This window comes from Malus sylvestris, chromosome 16 (genome assembly GCF_916048215.2).
Source record: "Malus sylvestris chromosome 16, drMalSylv7.2, whole genome shotgun sequence".
NCBI classification, from domain to species: Eukaryota; Viridiplantae; Streptophyta; class Magnoliopsida; order Rosales; family Rosaceae; genus Malus; species Malus sylvestris.
Genome location: NC_062275.1, coordinates 30,892,540 through 30,904,962, shown reverse-complemented (window position 1 = coordinate 30,904,962; position 12,423 = coordinate 30,892,540). Strand labels below are relative to the sequence as shown.

At 38.0% G+C, this 12,423-nt stretch overlaps 1 long non-coding RNA gene across 1 annotated transcript; it reads right to left on the bottom strand.

Annotated features, from left to right (window-relative positions):
• Positions 1–417: 417 nt before the first annotated feature.
• Positions 418–11,290, bottom strand: LOC126608210 (uncharacterized). Its single transcript, XR_007617789.1, has 2 exons — positions 11,026–11,290; positions 418–565 (listed from the first exon to the last, which is right to left on the bottom strand). It is a non-coding gene; the product is annotated as an uncharacterized LOC126608210 (long non-coding RNA).
• Positions 11,291–12,423: the final 1,133 nt, after the last annotated feature.

Sequence of the window (12,423 nt, the reverse complement as noted above, 5' to 3'; positions counted from 1 at the left end):
ATAAATCATGAAACTCAACACCCCGGGTTAATTAAGTCCGCTTAAATTAACCTTCAAGTTCTCCTTAAGTTATTGAATTGGATGGGAAATCGCATACAACAATTCAAGCATTCTTCAAAAGTTCTTTTCGTGAACAGCACAATAAAGATACAATCAAAGATCATTAAGTATTATGAAAACTATAAGTATTGATGAGGCATTCGTTACTATGATGAGCATGAAACTCCTGGCAAGAATTCATTTAACACGATCGTTTATAAACGACCTCCACTACTTGTGAATATAAGTTTGTAACTATTAGGTGAAACTCCCTTATACTCTAGCATCATATTCATGCATGCAAACTAAGTGTGCACTCTTAATAAACATACACGAATAAGTTATCAATCAAGCAATTAAACAAATTGAATTCACAACTTATGAAATCACAATTGAAGGTAATCAATTCATATTGCAAGTATGTGCATGGCTTTGAATTCCCCCTAGCAAAGGGGGGTTTAGTTCCTCATACTCACAAAGCAAAGATAAACAAATTTAGACATTGAAAACAAAAGAATGAAAACACCTAAAAACGCTCCAACAATCCAACTTGAATGGCAAGCACATCCAAGGGTCCTCCTTCTTCTCTTTGTTGCGGCACAAGGTGTGGTTTGATAGATGCATATGGATATATGGAAGGGAATGGCTGAATGTGTTTAGGTTGGATGGAGGTCACGGCAAGGAAAGGGAAATGAAGGTGCATGAAATTGTGTTTTTGTTGTGGGAATATGTAGAATGGTTAAGAAGAAAAGACTCTGCCTTGCGGCATAATGTGTCTTCCTCCCTTCTCCCTAAAATGTCCCCCCTCGATGTGCCATTGGATGGATATATGTATAGGCTAGGGAGAGGATGTAGTGGGTGGTGGTAATGAGTGGACGTAGTGGTAGGTGAATGTGTTGGGTGGTTGAAATGAGTGGATGTGTTGGGTGAAATGAGTGGAATGGATGTGTTGGGTGAAATGAGTGGATGTAGTGGTAGGTGAATGTGTTGGGTGGTTGTAATGAGTGGATGTGTTGGGTGAAATGAGTGGATGTAGTGGTAGGTGAATGGATGTGTTGGGTGAAATGAGTGGAATGGATGTGTTGGGTGAAATGAGTGGATGTAGTGGTAGGTGAATGTGTTGGGTGGTTGTAATGAGTGGATGTGTTGGGTGAAATGAGTGTGCTAAAATGGTTATTTATAGGGAGAGGATAATGCACAAACTTCAAATTTCGTCCATTCCTTTTGCTCCAAGCATATGCTATCCATTCCATGCCTACAAATGCTCCAAAATACTCCAAAATGCACTTCTTTGCCACATTAACCCTTTGGACCTACAAACACACGAAAATAGCTTGAAATACTAAAATAACTACTAACTAACAACATAAATGCCAAGAAACAAGCTAACTAAGTCGCATAAATATGCTCCTATCAAATTACCCCACACTTAGCTTTTGCTAGTCCTCGAGCAAAACAAAACAAACAAAACAAAACACAACCTAGACCTTCCAACAATTGCCTCAGGGATTTTTAATGAAACATGACGTGTTAAAAATCATCATTCCCACAGATTTTGGTCATCCTTACACTTGAGCACATACTTAATCATAGTCACCACCTACTAGTTCACAATTAACCAATTAAAACGATGTTTTGAATGTAGTAACATGCCTTAGAGAATTTGCTCAATTCCTTACAAGATACTCTCTATTTTCACACACATTTTCTGACTACACACCCTACACTAGTATATGTGAGAAGATTGATGTAAACACGAAAGATTATGACTTACATATGTTATAACAAAGAAAGCAATTTTCTGGAGTTATTAAGCATGTTTAGATATGATCTTATGAATGGAATGCTACTACTTAAATGCACGAACCAGTGACACCATATGCTCATACCAATTTCGAACTCCACAAATTGAAACACACAACACTCAAGATTGAAGTCAAGGGTTGTAACAGGGCTTGGGGGTAATGGCTAACAAAGAAAGGATAGGGATAATAAATGTTCTTAAAGCTATAGCAAGCAAAGCAATGAAATAAACACTTGGAAATTACTTTAGAATGCAGAATCAACTTTTAATTACAAAGGGAAGATTTATGCAACACTTAGGGCCGTGCCTTTTTCATACTTTTTTTTTCAATTCTTTTTGTTTCTTTTCTACCCGTGCCTTATTAAGGACTTTGGCACACACACATGCACAAGAATCACTTCCCCCACACTTGCTTTCTGCAATACATTGATAAAAAAGGAGTTCATTTTAAGTCATGCTTTACTATGCTTCAAGAACAAGGGTATGGATGGTCCTAACACTAGGCTAGGTAAGGATAGTGTGGGTTAACAAAGAACATAGGCTTAACAAGGCTCAGCGGGGTTAAACTTAAACACATAATGAAATAGGGGCACGGCAATTTGGCTTTGGTGGTCACTACACAACTTCATCTTGAATATGTGTTATGCAAATCAATAGCAAGCTTTGAATGAAATAGACATGAGTTCTAGCATTTGGAACTAAATGATGAAACGTCTTCTAAGTAGTAACCAAGCAAAGAATAATGAGATTATGCAACGACTTTAGAAAACAAGAATGCACAGATTATTACTCTCCAAATAAACGTTTTAGGTTTAAGTCTCACAAGGTTGTAGCGTTAATTTGAGTTCATTCCTTCAAGCATGTTACAAAACTGATTTTTCTTTTATGATTGCATGTGAATTCATAAATTTAAACCACAACCAAGCATACACCAAAGAGTAAATCAAATTTTCATCCATGTTTATAACTCTCTTTAACAGTCATGTAATTAAAAACCAAATCCTCATCATTGTGTTGGAAGGTACCCTAAGACACAAACAAACACACAAAAACAACTCTTTTTGGGTTTTTTTCAAAACAATTTTTTCAAATTTTTATGAGATTTTCGGATTTTTATGTCAAAACACACTAAAACACTCCAAAATAGCATAAAAACACTTAAAAACAACAAGGAACAATACTAGAAGTAATGGGTGATAAACTCCCACGAATTTCATGCAAAACAACTTGGTTACCCCCACACACTTAAATCGAACATTGTCCTCAATGTTTCAAGCATAAACTCACACACACACAAGCAAACAATCAAACAAACAACGAATAAACATGACAAGTATGGAAAAGTAAAAGCCAGACAGAGTAGAGTTTAAGAACGCAAATCTGGTTTTGGAGATAGATAATCTTGTTATCTTTCCACAGCTTTGATCTCGAACTGGTTCAGAATTCTGAGCAAGAGTTCCTTGGTTTCAAATCAAACTCCTTCTGCTGGGTTGATTTGATATGCAGTCTGCATTCTTCTCTGCTTGTTTCTTCTGCACGGCAGGCAGGCACGAGGTAGAGGTGATGGTCTGTTTCTTTCTTCAATCTTTCCAAGTGCCCACCTCTTGCTTTCTTTCTCCTTGTCCCTAGTTGAGGATGAATTAGCACATTGTCTCCACATGCTTCGAGGTATCATTTTCACTTCCCTTATATGTTCCATAGGCAGATGTGGTAGACGAAGAGGAAGCATAAGATGTTGAAGATGAGTACTCGAGAGCAGGGCTAGGTAAGCAATCAGGAAGGGGTTCCAGGCAGTCATTTCCAGATCGGAAGATTGATACCAAGTGCTGGCTGATTGCTCTCTTTCTCCTTGTCTCGCAAATGAAAACAACGACAAGGAGAAGGACAGGGAGAAAGCATGATATGAGATACTCTTGCTTTCAACCTTCATGATATGAAATACTTTTGCTTTGGATGAGTTGTTTGCAGAGGTACCCCAAGGAATAAGGAACACTGAGTGACTCAAGAGGCTTCGTTGGGAAGGCATTCTCGGAGATAACGGAAGGTTATGTATGTCTACCTTGCTATGGAGGGTGAAGGTCGACATTTATAGGAAATAATAACCGGTATTATTCTTTCACTCTTGTCGGCAACCATTGGATAATTGAACAGTAAACTTCACGTGCTTTCTACTTCACCAGAAATCTTCGACAGATTGCCCGTAATTTCTGCAAGGATGAGTGTGTATGTGACAAATGCTGACACGTCTAGATAAAGTTGATGCCTCTTCGATATCTGGAATCAGCGCTTTAACAAACTGCCCGTGATTTCCGCAAAGCTGAGTGTGTATGCGACAAGCGTTGACACATCGGGAAAAGCAGATGCCTCTCCAATTTCTGAGCTTGCCTCTTCGAGTTCTGAGCTCGCCTCTTCAAGTTTTGAGCTCCGTCGAATGCAGAGGTTGCATGTGACAAGTGCAGACAAATCTGGAAAAAAAGATTGGCCCGTGGTTTCTGAGCAAGCCCAGCTTTTGAGAAAGTTAGCACCTCTTCGATTTTTGAATTGCCCTCTTCGATTTCTGAGCTCGCCTCTTCGATCTCTGAAATCCCGTCGAGTGATGATTTTTATAGAGGTATGCAGTACGTTTCAAAGCACACTTGAATTTCTACTTGTAGAAACTCCCTTCATGCACTTCTACGATCTTGACTTGTTTGACCTCTTCTTTCTTCAACACCTTTGAAAATGTCTGGCCCTTCCGACCGTCTTTTTGACTTGAACCTTGGTGAAGAGGTATCCATGCCTTCTCCAGATAACATATGGTGCCCATCCTTCATATCCCCTACTAGTCCTCTTATCATTGGGGATTCGGTAATGAAGAATGATATGACCGCTGCGATGGTGGCCCGGAACCTTGTCACTCCCAAAGATAACAGACTACTTTCCAAACGATCTGATGAGTTGGCTGTTAAGGATTCTCTAGCTCTCAGTGTGCAGTGTGCAGGTTCTGTGTCCAATATGGCCTAACGCCTATTTGCCCGAACCCGTCAAGTTGAATCATTGGTGACTGAAGTGATGAGTCTCAAACAGGAGATTAAAGGGCTCAAGCATGAGAATAAACAGTTGCACATGCTTGCACATAACTATGCTACAAACATGAAGAGGAAGATTGACCAAATGCAGGAATCTGATGGTCAGATTTTACTTGATCATCAGAGGTTTGTGGGTTTGTTACAACAACATTTGCCTTCGTCTTCTGGGGCTGTACTGTGTAATGAAGCTCTAAATGATCAACCTCTGATGCCTCCTCCTTCTGGGGCTCCGCCGACTGCTGGGGCTTCTCCTAAGCAGCCTTTGTAAAGGCTCTCTCTTGTATTTTTCTGCTTAATGTTCCCTTTTTTTTTTTTTATGAAAATGAATGTAAAATGCCTTGCATATCTGTCAATGTTTCAAAAATAAACCCACACAAAAAACAATTAAATAAGCAACAAATAAAAATGACAATCATGGCAAAATAAAACTGCAGAAAAGGGAAGGTTTTTAGGAACGCAAAACCAATCGTGGAGCAATTAAAAAATCTTCCTTATTTGAATACCACTAGTAGAAAAAAGCTCATCTATCACGGTCAATGCCCGTGGTAGATTGCAATCCATCACGGACATTGTGCCCGTTAGTAATCTGGATGTGATAGAAAGTCACAGATTCTACCACAGGTTATGCTCGTTGTCAATTGTAATATAACCACAGACCGTGCCCGTTGTAGATTAAGATCTAACACCACGTGCACTATAACCGTTGTGGATTACAAATTGGCCACGGCTAATGGCCGTTATAAAAAAATTTCTAAAAACAAAAAAAAAATATTGTTTAATAAATGTATTATATAATATTTATAAATAAAATTACACATTTACATAATATAACAATTAAATAAAAAATTATAGATTCAAACATTACAATTGTACACTAAACTAAAGCTAACAACAAAACGATAAGATATACAAAGAAATACCAAACTATCCAAAGACCTCCAACAAACAAGAACATTGTCACTTGAAGACTTCACATTTCTTTGAACACCTCCAAACAAAGGACCTTAAGAGTGAACTACTACCCATAATGCTTGAGCCTCAACAATTGTTGCCTCTCTCTATCTGGATGGACATAAGCATACGAAAGAACATAAGAACACAAATTTCCATCAACATATTCCTGATTGAATCAGTTTTTCATCAATGAGTGAGAAATAACGATACAAACTGGGCACAACCTAAGAGCACAACTGTATAAAGAGATTAAGACCTGCACAGACAGAACTACCAACACAGCTCTAATGCAAAACTTTCATACTCAATCATAAAAAAATAAAAGGAACCCATTACAACAATTCACAAACACAAGTCAAAATTCGACAAAAAAAGAATCACATACCGAGAAAGGATTTGCCTTTCAAGATCCATCTTCAGTGGAAACCCACTTCCGTAAGTGTACCCCCAGACTTATCACAACAAGCTTAGAAATCAAAACTCATAACTCAAAGACATCATATACAAAAAATCAACCAAACTTATCACACCAAAATCTTTAGAATCGCGAATGTCCTATAACTGTAACTGATATAAGAACCGGTCATTCTCTAACAAGGATGCACATGGTGCAGATATTTCAACAAACAGAATTATCAACCCGACCATATAAACCATCAAACTTTACGAAGATATTCAAGCATTAGAGCTAGAGGTATCAATAATTCAATCCTTAGCAGAGCATCCACTAGATTTATGTATGCCTAATACATTTTCTACAATAACAAAAAGTTGAGAACCCAAGCATGAAAAGCAGTTTCGTTTTCCTGAATATTTTCATGGTGAGTAATGGCAAGCTTTTTGAGCAGAAGTTCTTATAGTTTACGTGTGATCCTTCACAACCATTTAGAAGGTACAATTTCTGTTATTTTTATGGAGTGATTACAAGTTGCTGCAGTGTCGTGTTGATTGACAAAAGAATCAGATTCTTTTTTACCTCTTGATCAGGCTTTAGAAGGCTCGGCTCAATCTACCTTCCGCCTATGTCTTTAGATGAGTAGGAAATCAGAAACAGAATGGTCATATACATGTTCCTTTACCTGCTAGGATGCTCTCATACATACTTTAACAACCACTCTAGGCTCTGTCAAATGTAGCACATTGTCAGCTACATTAATATACAATGATTATAGTCTAATGTAGTTTGAAAGAAAATTCTGGCAATTACCTCTATTACTCGTTGGCAGGACACATCAGGATTGCCTTCTAAAGAAGCCAGGATGACCTTCTAAAGAAGCCAGGATGACAAGAGCAGCTGCAACAGTTGAAGGCTAGTAATGAAGTTGGTTGTGGTCCTACATCTGCAGCACTGCCAGGTACCTGGCAGGGAAACGGAAAACACATAAATATAACAAAATTCAATACCAAGACCGAGACTTATCACACCAAAGAAAACATCAACCAAACCCATTATCCCAACTTTAGAAATTCCAACTGTAACATCGAATTTTTGCCCCACCCTCACAAAACCCTCAAAAGGCACCAATAAAAAAAATAAAAAATTCATGATGATTTCTAGAATCAGACCTTAAACAATCAGTACAACAATCAAACGATCTTACCTCAAAATGCTTTTCAAGTCCTCCTTGGTTAAGATTCATCCTGAAAAGCTTCAGGCCTTACATCTAAACCAAACACGAGACTATCTCAAACAAAATCAGAACACAAAGTACAATCATAATCCTTAAATTAGTTTGCCCAACCTTAAATCTAATAATTTTAAGAAATACTATAGCACCAATTGAGAGAGGAATTGCGATAATACCTAAAGATCGGAGAGAGAGATGAAAGTAAGAGTGTTTCCTCTGCTGGGGGTTCCGAAAGAGAATTACAGGAAAAACTGATGGATTTATGCATCAGAAACATGAATTAAAGATGACAATTAGAAAGGGAAGAAAAAAAACCTGAGGGCTTTGATTTTGACGATGGATTCGATTTCCACCGGAAGATCTATCTATTTGCAGCGAGGGAGAGGGAGAGGATTGGACGAAACCGCTTAATTTTAACTTTTTTACCAACTTCCTGCGTCTATTTTCTAGTAGTGTGAAATTTGAAAGATTTCAGATTTTGGGAAAATTTCGAAAAAAATTTAATCCCGCCTTCTGAATTTTTTTTTTAAATAGTGTGCATAATTGCACCACATTTAATGTTCGTGGTAGATAAAACAATGGGGTGTAATACTAATAATATTGACCACGGTTAATACCCGTGGTGGTTTAATATTTTTATAACGTTCTAATTAAGACCGTGGTAGTAAATTATTTTATTATAACGGGCCATTACTTGCCTGTTGTAAAACACTGTTATCTACAACATGCTGACTAAGTCCGTGGTAAATGGTCACTTTTTATAATGGGCACATAATGTCCGTGGTAAAATTAATGTGGTAAATGAGCTATTTTCTTGTAGTGTACATAGGTTTCCTCCCAAGAAGCGCTTGCTTTAATGTCTTCCAGCTGGACGAAACTTCCTTCTAAACTTGGATAGGGCCCATAGCATGGAATTGATCCTTGAATGGAAGGTGATACTTGACGTGATCCGGCAATGGTTTAAATTCTAGTTTAGGTGCCTGAATCATCAAAATCAGCAAGTTAGTATATAATAAAATCGAAGTTGGAGAAGATGGCTTACTTGCTTGCTCCAACACAAACTCAATTACGAACACCACATCAGGGATATGAGACTTGGTCAGATTTGGTGTTTTAAGAGTTATGACTTTTCCCATGTCATAAAATCCAACTTCTTTGGGAATTTTCATCTCAAGTGTATCTTCTTTGATGAATTCTAGACATTCCCCATCCACTTCTTGCTCTTGATTCTTTGGAAAGGTTTCGAAGATGCCTTTCTCACCCTCTTCTTCCTTGGATTGCATGATCCTGCAAGGAATAAGGACATTTGGTGAAGCGGGGTCAGGACAAATTGAATTTAGGCTTACCTTGGTTGTAGTGGATGGCATAAAGGGCATATGGGGATGCGGCAAGGGTGGTTCTTCCCTTGCCGTGGCCTTGTTATTCTCCTCTTCTTCGAGCAGCAGCTGTTCATCCATGTTTTGGCTTGGTTTGGATGTCTTGGGTTCACCTCCAACCACCATAGCACTTCCCAAAATGATAGCATCATGGATTTCAAAATCTTCCTTCAAATTTTCAATAGTTGAGTTGGAGAGTTCACTTTGCTCTTGAATTTGTGCCATGAACTTCATAATCTGCCCAATTTACTTCTCCAATTCACCCGTCTTCTTGGCTTGATTTTGCATCTTTTTGTTTCGATTTTCTACTTCCTGGTTCAAAGAAGTGAGTAACTTATTAAACATATCATTATCCAAAGACATACCTGAATTGAATTGGGCAGATTGTTGTGGTGGCTGTGATGGTTCATATGGCCAGTGATAGAACTCATCCGATGGCGGCAAATTTTCTTCTTGTTGTGAGCCCTGCGTCAATGAGGTTAGTACATCAAGAATTTCATCATTACTCATAGGCATACTTGAATTTGATTGGAATTGTTATGGAAGAGGTTGTGGTGGCTACATAGGTCTTAAATAGAACTCCTCTTCTTGCTGCCAATATCCATCTTGTTGGAATTGTTGAGGTTCTCCCCACATGTAATCTGAATAATCTCTCCAATCCGAATTGTAAGCGTTGGAAAACATGTTGTCCCATGATTGGCTATGGCCTTGATAACCCCAAGCATCTTCATTTGCAGCAAATTGAGAACGTTGATGAGTTGGATATCCTTGCCTATAGGACACACCATATGTAGGGACACTTTGCATTGTGGTCCGTTCAGGATATTGTGACAATTGAGAAGTAAGTTTCGCCAATTGAGCTTGAATGGTAGCAAAATCCATGTCTTACTTCTCTAGTACCTGAAATCAAGGAAACAAAACTAAATCAAATATCAAAAGTAAAACAAACAAACAAAAACAAAAAAAAAAACACAAACAGAAACAAAGTCAGTAACTAAAAACAAAAGACACGAAAATATACAAAAAGAAATAACAAGGGATTAGCAAAGTTGCTAATCCCCGACAACGGCACCAAAAATTTGATGCAAAAATTACTTAACACACAAATTAAACCCTCTTGTATCAATTGTAGTAAACAATGTAAGTAGGGATCATTCTGGACCGGGGATTAGGAGTGCTTGCTAATAACCTCTAAACTGACTTAAAAACATAAATGTAAGTTTAAAACACCAAACTAGACTCAAAAGATGCAATACAAACTAAAAAGACTCAAAACTAGTTTAAAAGACTCAAAACAGCATTAACAATGAATTAGACTCTAAACTGACTCTAGGGATGGTTTTGGACGAAATTAGGTTCTAACTTGACTCAAGACACTTAAAAACACAAATCAAAACAGATTTTGACTAATAAATCACTTTAAAGTAAAGGGGGATTTCATTTTGACGAATTTGAAAACAAAACAAACAAATTGTAAACTAAAACAGATTTTGGACGAATTTGGGTAAACTATGGATGATGGGCTAACTAGAGGGTTCTTCTCCACACATGACACACTTGCACATAAACCAATTTTCAGTTGTTCTTTTGATAAATCATGAAACTCAACACCCCAGGTTAATTAAGTCCGTTTAAATTAACCTTCAAGTTCTCCTTAAGTTATTGAATTGGATGGGAAATCGCATACAACAATTCAAGCATTCTTCAAAAGTTCTTTTCGTGAACAGCACAATAAAGATACAATCAAAGATCATTAAGTATTATGAAAACTATAAGTATTGACGAGGCATTTGTTACTATGATGAGCATGAAACTCCTGCCAAGAATTTATTTAACGCGATCGTTTACAAGCGACCTCCACTACTTGTGAATATAAGTTTTTAACTATTAGGTGAAACTCCCTTATAGTCTAGCATCATATTCATGCATGCAAACTAAGTGTGCATTCTTAATAAACATACATGAATAAGTTATCAATCAAGCAGTTAAACAAATTGAATTCACAACTTATGAAATCACAATGGAAGGTAATCAATTCATATTGCAAGTATGTTCATGGCTTTGAATTCCCCCCTAGCAAAGGGGGGTTTAGTTCCTCATACTCATAAAGCAAAGATAAACAAATTTAGACATTGAAAACAAAAGAATGAAAACACCTAAAAACGCTCCAACAATCCAACTTGAATGGCAAGCACGTCCAAAGGTCCTCCTTCTTCTCTTTGTTGCGGCACAAGGTGTGGTTTGATCGATGCATATGGATATATGGAAGGAAATGGCTGAATGTGTTTAGGTTCGATGGAGGTCACGGCAAGGAAAGGGAAATGAAGGCGCATGGAATTGTGTTTTTGTTGTGGGAATGTGTAGAATGGTTAAGAAGAAAAGACTCTGCCTTGCGGCAGAATGTGTCTTCCTCCCTTCTCCCTAAATTGTCCCCCCTCGATGTGTCTTTGGATGGATATATTTATAGGTTAGGGAGAGGATGTAGTGGGTGGTGGTAATGAGTGGATGTAGTGGTAGGTGAATGTGATGGGTGGTTGAAATGAGTGGATGTGTTGGGTGAAATGAGTGGATGTAGTGGTAGGTGAATGGATGTGTTGGGTGAAATGAATGGATGTAGTGGTAGGTGAATGTGTTGGGTGATTGTAATTAGTGGATGTGTTGGGTGAAATGAGTGGATGTAGTGGTAGGTGAATGTGTTAGGTGGTTGTAAAGAGTGGATGTGTTGGGTGAAATGAGTGGATGTAGTGGTAGGTGAATGGATGTGTTGGGTGAAATGAGTGGATGTAGTGGTAGGTGAACGTGTTGGGTGGTTGTAATAAGTGGATGTGTTGGGTGAAATCAGTGTGCTAAAATGGTTATTTATAGGGAAATGATGATGCACAAACTTCAAATTTCGTCCATTCCTTTTGCTCCAATCATATGCTATCCATTCCATGCCTAAAAATGCTTCAAAATGCTCCAAAATGCATTTCTTTGCCACATTAACCCTTTGGACCTACAAACACACGAAAATAGCTTAAAATACTAAAATAACTACGAACTAACAACATAAATGCCAAGAAACAAGCTAACTAAGTCGCATAAATATGCTCCTATCAGTACTCGAAAGGGATACCAATATATACCTTCTTCATATTTGGAGAAGTTTTAGGAGTGGAGCTGAATTCTGAATTTGCAAGAATGAAGGAAAACAATTAGTAAATCGGAAAGCAATCTAGCAAAAGTACAAAGTAACTGAAAGACTAAGTAGTCTACTTACCGTGGATGAAGACTATTGGAACACGCAACTCAGGGGAAGAATCAGACTCCCATTCTCCACTTATCTCTAAAGTCTCCTTGGCCCAGTCATGGTCTCCCTTACTTGAGTAGTCAAAGAGCTTATGGCGAGATTGCAGCTGCCAAACTCCTTCAATGTGGCCAATGTCGAAGAAATACCAAAATTCGTTGACAGTCAAATCCAAGTCAAAGAATTGGCTTTGATTGTGAAATCCCACCATCACGTGAACCGCATTGGGAGAACATTGGGCAAGGGCACACTTCATGGAGTAGGCACT